The following is a 7,500-nucleotide window of genomic DNA, read 5'->3' as shown; positions in this document are numbered from 1 at the left end:
TGCCCTGGGAGTGCTCGGCGTCACTCGTTCCCTCATATACGGAACTGGAGGGCCGTCAGCTCCGCGAGCGCACAACCAGCCGACCTCCGCCCAGCGGCAGGTCGCAGAAATCACGCCGGCTTGTACGATGACGTAGGCGGAGGCAGAGCGCAACAGCGACCCCTTGGCGACAAGCGCGATCTCCGCGGAGAGCACGTCTACTCGCCGAGGGAGAGCACGTCTACTCGCCGAGGGAGAGCACGTCTACTCGCCGAGGGAGAGCACGTCTACTCGCCGAGGGAGAGCACGTCTACTCGCCGAGGGAGAGCACGTCTACTCGCCCAGGGAGAGCACGTCTACTCGCCCAGGGAGAGCACGTCTACTCGCCCAGGGAGAGCACGTCTACTCGCCCAGGGAGAGCACGTCTACTCGCCCAGGGAGAGCACGTCTACTCGCCCAGGGAGAGCACGTCTACTCGCCGAGGGAGAGCACGTCTACTCGCCCAGGGAGAGCACGTCTACTCGCCCAGGGAGAGCACGTCTACTCGCCCAGGGAGAGCACGTCTACTCGCCGAGGGAGAGCACGTCTACTCGCCGAGGGAGAGCACGTCTACTCGCCGAGGGAGAGCACGTCTACTCGCCGAGGGAGAGCACGTCTACCTCCCGCCTGAGGGAGAGCACGGGGGGGGGGGACAAAGACAGGCGGCAGCAGCTTCGGTGAACGTCACCCGGGAGGCGACCGGGGCTGTCCCGGGGCAGTCCCGGGAAGCCGGCGTCCGACACAGGGAACCGTCAGCTGCCGGACCGGGGCGAATCCCCGCGGCCACGGCAGGGGTGGGGGCTCGAAGACAGCCGGCAGCCGCTTCGGTGAACGTCACCCGGGAGGAGACTGGGGCCCTCCCGGGACCGTCCCGGGAAGACGACGTTCGGCACGAGATCCCGGCCGCGGCCGGACCGGCTCGAAGCCTCGCGGTCCCGGCAGCAGCCGGAGCCGCTCGCCGCCTCGGGCTCCCGGCCCCCTACAGATCCGGCGACTCGTTCGCGGGCGGCGGGGGGAGGCAGTGGAGGGGGGTGCGGGGAGAAGCGGCAGCGGAGGCGGAGGGGGGGGGGGCTCGAAGACAGCCGGCAGCCGCTTCGGTGAACGTCACCCAGGAGGCGATCGGGGCCGTCCCGGGGCCGTCCCGGGATGCCGGCTTCCGGCACGGGGGTCCCGGCCGCGGCCGGACCGGCTCGTATCCCCGCGGCTCCGGCAGGGGGGGGGGGGGGCTCGAAGACAGCCGGCAGTCGCCTCGGTGAACGTCACCCGGCCGGCGACCGCGGCCGTTCCGGGGGCCGTCCCGGGAAGCCTGCGACAGGCACGGGGCCCCAGCCGCGGCCGGACCGACTCGAAGCCCCGCGGCCCCGGCACGGGGGAGGCCCAAAGACTGGCGGCAGCCGCTTCGCTGAACGTCACCCCGGCCGGCGACCGGGGGCCGTCCCGGGGCCGTCCCGGGATGCCGGCATCCGGCACGGGGGTCCCGGCCGCGGCCGGAGCGGCTCGAATCCCCGCGGTCCCGGCAGCAGCCGGAGCCGCTCGCCGTTCGGGCTCCCGGCACCCTACGGATCCGGCGACTCGTTCGCCGGCGGCGGGGGGAGGCAGTGAAGGAGGTGCGGGCAGAAGCGGCAGCGGAGGCGGAGGGGGGGGGGGGGCTCGAAGACAGCCGGCAGCCGCTTCGGAGAACGTCACCCGGCCGGCGACCGCGGCCGTTCCGGGGCCGTCCCGGGAAGCCTGCGACAGGCACGGGGTCCCGGCCTCGGCCGGACCCGCACTGGGTGCCGCCGCCTCGGGCTCTCGGGACGGTATGGATCCGCCGACTCGTTCGCCGGCGGCGGGGGGAGGCAGTGGAGGGGGTGCGGGGAGAAGCGGCAGCGGAGGCGGAGTGGGGGGGGGGCTCGAAGACAGCCGGCAGCCGCTTCGGTGAACGTCACCCGGCCGGCGACCGGGGCCGTCCCGGGGCTGTCCGGGGATGCCGGCTTCCGGCACGGGGGTCCCGGCCGCGGCCGGACCGGCTCGAATCCCCGCGGTCCCGGCAGCAGCCGGAGCCGCTCGCCGTTCGGGCTCCCGGCACCCTACGGATCCGGCGACTCGTTCGCGGGAGGTGGGGGGAGGCAGTGAAGGAGGTGCGGGCAGAAGCGGCAGCGGAGGCGGAGGGGGGGGGGGGGGGGCTCGGAGACAGCCGTCAACCGCTTCGGTGAACGTCACCCGGGAGGCGACCGGCGACCGGCCCGGGAAGCCATCGTCCGGCCCGGGATCCCGGCCGCGGCCGGACCGGCTCGAAGCCCCGCGGCCCCGGCACGGGGGAGGCCCAAAGACTGGCGGCAGCCGCTTCGCTGAACGTCACCCGGCCGGCGACCGGGGCCGTCCCGGGGCCGTCCCGGGATGCCGGCTTCCGGCACGGGGTCCCGGCCGCGGCCGGACCGGCTCGAAGCCCCGCGGTCCCGGCAGCAGCCGGAGCCGCTCGCCGTTCGGGCTCCCGGCACCCTACGGATCCGCCGACTCGTTCGCCGGCGGCGGGGGAAGGCAGTGGAGGGGGTGCGGGCAGAAGCGGCAGCGGAGGCGGAGGGGGGGGGGGGCTCGAAGACAGGCGGCAGCCGCTTCGGTGAACGTCACCCGGCCGGCGACCGGGGCCGTCCCGGGGCTGTCCGGGGATGCCGGCTTCCGGCACGGGGTCCCGGCCGCGGCCGGACCGGCTCGAATCCCCGCGGTCCCGGCAGCAGCCGGAGCCGCTCGCCGTTCGGGCTCCCGGCACCCTACAGATCCGGCGACTCGTTCGCGGGCGGCGGGGGGAGGCAGTGGAGGGGGGTGCGGGCAGAAGCGGGCCGCGGAGGCGGAGGGGGGGGGGGGGCTCGAAGACAGCCGTCAGCCGCTTCGGTGAACGTCACCCGGGAGGCGACCGGGACCGGCCCGGGAAGCCATCGTCCGGCCCGGGATCCCGGCCGCGGCCGGACCGGCTCGAATCCCCGCGGCCCCGGCACGGGGGAGGCCCAAAGACTGGCGGCAGCCGCTTCGCTGAACGTCACCCGGCCGGCGACCGGGGCCGTCCCGGGGCCGTCCCGGGATGCCGGCTTCCGGCACGGGGTCCCGGCCGCGGCCGGAGCGGCTCGAATCCCCGCGGTCCCGGCAGCAGCCGGAGCCGCTCGCCGTTCGGGCTCCTGGCACCCTACAGATCCGGCGACTCGTTCGCGGGCGGCGGGGGGAGGCAGTGGAGGGGGTGCGGGGAGAAGCGGCCGCGGAGGCGGAGGGGGGGGGGGGGGGCTCGAAGACAGCCGTCAGCCGCTTCCGTGAACGTCACCCGGCCGGCGACCGGGACCGGCCCGGGAAGCCATCGTCCGGCCCCGGATCCCGGCCGCGGCCGGACCGGCTCGAAGCCCCGCGGCCCCGGCACGGGGGAGGCCCAAAGACTGGCGGCAGCCGCTTCGCTGAACGTCACCCGGCCGGCGACCGGGGCCGTCCCGGGGCCGTCCCGGGATGCCGGCTTCCGGCACGGGGTCCCGGCCGCGGCCGGAGCGGCTCGAATCCCCGCGGTCCCGGCAGCAGCCGGAGCCGCTCGCCGTTCGGGCTCCCGGCACCCTACGGATCCGGCGACTCGTTCGCCGGCGGCGGGGGGGAGGCAGTGGAGGCGGTGCGGGGAGAAGCGGCAGCGGAGGCGGAGGGGGGGCGGGGGGGGACGATAGTGGCGGGGGGCGGGGGGGTGCTCGAAGGCAGCCGGCAGCCGGTTCGGTGAACATTCGCCGGGGCGGGGGGGGCGACCTGTCCGTGCCCGGGGCAGCCCCGGGAAGCCGGCAGCCAGCACGGGGGTCCCGGCAGCACCTGTTCCCTGCCCTGGGACTTGCCGTGCCCGGCGGCCGGTTGCCGGGTGGGGGGAGCGATGAGAGGCGGGGCGCAGCGGCCGGGGCAGCGCCGGGCCGCAGCGGGGGGCTGGGCGGGTGGGGTAGGCGTCGAGCGGCAAGCCCTCGGCTGCAGCGAATGTTCGGCGGTGCGGGGCGGGGGGGGGACGGGACGACACGTTGGGGGCGCCGAGTCCGAGCCACCCCCGGCCCCCGGGGCGGCCGGAGGGGGAGGCCGGTGCCTGGCCCTGGGAGCTGCTGGGCGCCGGATGGCCGAGGGTGCGTCAGAAGCCGCCCGAGCGGTCGAGCAGGTCCTCCAGAAAGGCCTAGGGTGGCTTCGAGGGCCCCGGGAGCAGTCGAGGGAGGCCTCCAGGCAGGTCTGGAGTGGATGGGAGGCCTTCCAAAGCAGACAAGGGAGGCTGCCAGCGGGGCCTAGGCTGGCACTGCAGCCTGTAAATGGTTGGGGGGGGGGGCCTCTGGTGCGGCCTGGAGTCTCTGGGTGGCGTCCAGAGAGGTGCAAAAGATCCTCTGGTGCGGCCTGTGGTGGCGGAGAAGCCTGCAGAGCGTGCGGGGGAGGCTTCTGGTGCGGCCTGGGGTGGGTCGGAAGCCTGCAGAGCGTGCGGGAGAGGCTTCTGGTGCGGCCTGGGGTGGCTGAGAAGCCTGCAGAGCGTGCGGGAGAGGCTTCTGCTGCGGCCTGGGGTGGCTGAGAAGCCTGCAGAGCGTGCGGGAGAGGCTTCTGGTGCGGCCTGGGGTGGCTGAGAAGCCTGCAGAGCGTGCGGGAGAGGCTTCTGCTGCGGCCTGGGGTGGCTGAGAAGCCTGCAGAGCGTGCGGGGGAGGCTTCTGTTGGGGCCTGGGGTGGGTCAGAAGCCTACAGAGCGTGCGGGGGAGGCTTCTGGTGCGGCCTGGGGTGGGTGGGAAGCCTGCAGAGCGTGCGGGAGAGGCTTCTGTTGGGGCCTGGGGTGGCTGAGAAGCCTGCAGAGCGTGCGGGGGAGGCTTCTGCTGCGGCCTGGGGTGGCTGAGAAGCCTGCAGAGCGTGCGGGGGAGGCTTCTGCTGCGGCCTGGGGTGGCTGAGAAGCCTGCAGAGCGTGCGGGGGAGGCTTCTGGTGCGGCCTGGGGTGGCTGAGAAGCCTGCAGAGCGTGCGGGGGAGGCTTCTGGTGCGGCCTGGGGTGGGTCGGAAGCCTGCAGAGCGTGCGGGAGAGGCTTCTGGTGCGGCCTGGGGTGGCTGAGAAGCCTGCAGAGCGTGCGGGAGAGGCTTCTGGTGCGGCCTGGGGTGGCTGAGAAGCCTGCAGAGCGTGCGGGAGAGGCTTCTGCTGCGGCCTGGGGTGGCTGAGAAGCCTGCAGAGCGTGCGGGGGAGGCTTCTGTTGGGGCCTGGGGTGGGTCAGAAGCCTACAGAGCGTGCGGGGGAGGCTTCTGGTGCGGCCTGGGGTGGGTCGGAAGCCTGCAGAGCGTGCGGGAGAGGCTTCTGTTGGGGCCTGGGGTGGCTGAGAAGCCTGCAGAGCGTGCGGGGGGAGGCTTCTGCTGCGGCCTGGGGTGGCTGAGAAGCCTGCAGAGCGTGCGGGGAGAGGCTTCTGCTGCGGCCTGGGGTGGCTGAGAAGCCTGCAGAGCGTGCGGGAGAGGCTTCTGGTGCGGCCTGGGGTGGCTGAGAAGCCTGCAGAGCGTGCGGGAGAGGCTTCTGCTGCGGCCTGGGGTGGCTGAGAAGCCTGCAGAGCGTGCGGGAGAGGCTTCTGCTGCGGCCTGGGGTGGCTGAGAAGCCTGCAGAGCGTGCGGGAGAGGCTTCTGCTGCGGCCTGGGGTGGCTGAGAAGCCTGCAGGGCGTGCGGGAGAGGCTTCTGCTGCGGCCTGGGGTGGGTGGGAAGCCTGCAGAGCGTGCGGGGGAGGCTTCTGGTGCGGCCTGGGGTGGCTGAGAAGCCTGCAGAGCGTGCGGGAGAGGCTTCTGGTGCGGCCTGGGGTGGCTGAGAAGCCTGCAGAGCGTGCGGGAGAGGCTTCTGGTGCGGCCTGGGGTGGCTGAGAAGCCTGCAGAGCGTGCGGGGGGAGGCTTCTGGTGCGGCCTGGGGTGGCTGAGAAGCCTGAAGAGCGTGCGGGAGAGGCTTCTGGTGCGGCCTGGGGTGGCTGAGAAGCCTGCAGAGCGTGCGGGGGAGGCTTCTGGTGCGGCCTGGGGTGGCTGAGAAGCCTGCAGAGCGTGCGGGAGAGGCTTCTGGTGCGGCCTGGGGTGGCTGAGAAGCCTGCAGAGCGTGCGGGAGAGGCTTCTGCTGCGGCCTGGGGTGGCTGAGAAGCCTGCAGAGCGTGCGGGAGAGGCTTCTGCTGCGGCCTGGGGTGGGTGGGAAGCCTGCAGAGCTTGCGGGGGAGGCTTCTGGTGCGGCCTGGGGTGGGTCGGAAGCCTGCAGAGCGTGCGGGGGAGGCTTCTGGTGCGGCCTGGGGTGGCTGAGAAGCCTGCAGAGCGTGCGGGAGAGGCTTCTGCTGCGGCCTGGGGTGGCTGAGAAGCCTGCAGAGCGTGCGGGAGAGGTTTCTGCTGCGGCCTGGGGTGGCTGAGAAGCCTGCAGAGCATGCGGGAGAGGCTTCTGCTGCGGCCTGGGGTCTCTGGGTGGCCTCTAGAGAGGTGCAAAAGACCCTCTGGGTTGGGCTGGGGTGGCTCTTGGACCCCTGCCACACAGTGGAGAGAGGCCTCCGGCCCGCCACCTGTGTCCCTGTGTGCCTGAGTGCCTGTGTCCCTGTGTCCCTGTGTCCCTGTGTCCCTGAGTGCCTGAGTGCCTGTGTCCCTGTGTCCCTGTGTCCCTGAGTGCCTGAGTGCCTGAGTGCCTGTGTCCCTGTGTCCTTGTGTCCCTGTGTCCCTGTGTCCCTGTGTGCCTGAGTGCCTGTGTCCCTGTGTCCCTGTCTGTGTACCTGTGTGCGAGAGTGTCCGGCACGCCACCCAGCGGCGGCGGGCAAGCAGGTAGGCGGGTGGGCGGGCCGGCGAGGGCCAGTGTGAGTTTGGGGGGTGGGAGGGGAGGCGGCAGCTGGAAGCGTCAGAGGAGGGGGCGTGGCTCCGGCTGGCCCCGGGAGCAGGTTCCCGGGACCGGGACCGGCTGGACCCGGCGGGTGGTTGATCCCGGGGCGGGGGGCAGAGGCGGCGGGAAGCGGCAGCTGCGTGTGCGGCGGGGGGGTGGAGGGCGAACCGCGGCGGGAAGCGGATGCTTCAGAGCAGGTTACGGGGGCGGGGACGGACGACACCACCTGTCCCCCGCCCCGGGACGGGCTGGACCCGGCGCCCTGGACCCGGCGCCGTGTACCCGCCGCCGCCCCCCGCCGCCGCCCCCCTCCGCCACCCCCGGGACCCCGACGTTTTTTGGCGCCCGCGCCTTTTTTTGCTCCCCGCCTGCCCGCGCTGCCCCGGGCCCTCCCCCGGGGCGGGGCGGGAGGGAGGGACGGACGGACGGGTAGCCGGGGATCTCCGAGCGCGCGCCACCAGACCGAGGCGGGTCCCGGCGGCGGCGGCGGCGGCGGCGGCAGCAAGCGACGGCGGGGGGGGCAGGCTAGGGAGAGAGGGGGAGCGGCATGCGGTAGGGCTGGGGGGTTTGTTTCGGGGGGGAGGGGTGGGGGGGGGTGGCAGCGGTCAGCGAGAGCGGGGAGAGGGGGAGCGGCATGCGGTAGGGCTGGGGTGTTTTTGGGGTGGGGGCG

This window comes from Melanerpes formicivorus, unplaced genomic scaffold (assembly GCF_026170545.1).
Source record: "Melanerpes formicivorus ecotype bairdi unplaced genomic scaffold, bMelFor1.0.p_v2 SCAF_217, whole genome shotgun sequence".
NCBI lineage: Eukaryota > Metazoa > Chordata > Aves > Piciformes > Picidae > Melanerpes > Melanerpes formicivorus.
This window is presented reverse-complemented; position numbering follows the sequence as displayed.